The sequence below is a fragment of the Petaurus breviceps genome, unplaced genomic scaffold, assembly GCF_028583685.1.
Source record: "Petaurus breviceps papuanus isolate PSGF00001 unplaced genomic scaffold, PetGlider_PUasm1.0 90701, whole genome shotgun sequence".
NCBI classification, from domain to species: domain Eukaryota; kingdom Metazoa; phylum Chordata; class Mammalia; order Diprotodontia; family Petauridae; genus Petaurus; species Petaurus breviceps.
Genome location: NW_027187316.1, coordinates 7365755 through 7367297, shown reverse-complemented (window position 1 = coordinate 7367297; position 1543 = coordinate 7365755).

Below are 1543 nucleotides of genomic sequence, written 5' to 3'. Positions count from 1 at the left end.
CAATGCTATTCCAATTAAAAGTATACTTCATAGAACTTGATAAAAACAATTACAAAATTCATTTGAAATAATAAAATTCATTTGAAGAAAGATCTAGATTATCAGAGTAAACAATAATGAAAAAATGTAGGGATAAAGGGTACTTCCCAACCTCAAACAACGTTATAAACTAGCATTCACTAAAACTATTTGGTGTTAGTTTTTAAAAAATGTGAAAGTAAATCAATGGAGCAGAGTAGACAAGTAGAATCAGAAATAGTGGAACTCAATATCCCAATGTTCAATAAACCCTCAAACAAAATTACTTAGAAAAGAACTCTTTATTTGATAAGAACTTTTGGAAAAACTGGAAAGCAGACCAGCAGAAACCATAATCTTATACCATATTCCACAATAAATTAAGAATATATATGTGACCTTAATATTAAAGATCATACTATAGAAAACAAAATAAAAGAGAAACAAATTAGGTACCTCCCATAGCTATGGATAGAAGATAGATTCTTAACCAAACAAGAGATAGAGGCAATTAAAAAAGACAAAATAGATAACTTGGATGACACAAAACTAAAAAGCTTCTGCAAAGATAAAAATATACCTCAAATAAGAAGGGAAGTAGTCAAATGGGAGAAATCTTTTTATCAAATTTCTCTGATAAGGGTTTTGGTGTTGAAGATATATAACAGTTAAGATATAGATATCCACATATGTGTATCTACATATTTTTGAACTATTAACTAATGAGGTATGGGCTCTGGCAGCCCCCTCCAGCTCTCCTTGAGTCCTTGAAACACAGGCTCTGGGAACCTCCCTTGGACTCTTGATTAAATCATCCCTTTTGATGAAGCAAGTCTGTTACTAGACTTCCCACCCTAGAACTGGCCTAACCCACCATTGTTTGTGGTCTCCAGGTGTCTTCCCACCCTTAATCGAACATGTGACCTTATTAACTCCTCCTGAAGACCCTGCCCAAACTCCTCCACTAGACCACCCCTAGATTCTTCCCACAACCTTCTGTAGACCCCATCTCACACCTTGTGAAATGAGAGTGCCATAGAATAGTGAGAGTGCTGTGAGAGAGCCATAGAATGACCTAACACAGACATACTCTGTGTCTAATGCAAGCGAACTTTTAATAAATTTTACTTTTCTTTGGCTGAGAAGACTTGAGTTGAATTCATTCGGCAGGACCCAGCGTGTTGGTATTTTGAGGTCTCGAGATCAACCCTAACCCTCTTAGTGGGTAACCTCTACATTAACAACCACATGAATAAATGCTCCTAATCACGATAAGATAAATGGAAATCAAAACAACAATACATTTTACCTCACACCTTGAAAATTGGCAAGAAAGACAAAATAGGGAATAGTCCATGTTGGAGAGGTTGTTGAAAGACAGGCGAATTGGTTCATTGTTGATAAAGCTGTGAACTAGTACAACCATTTTGGAAAGCAATTTGGAATTGTGCAAATAAAGTTATTGAAACATCTATACTCTGACCCAGAGATTTCATTACGTGGCTTATTTTCCAAGGAGGCTATT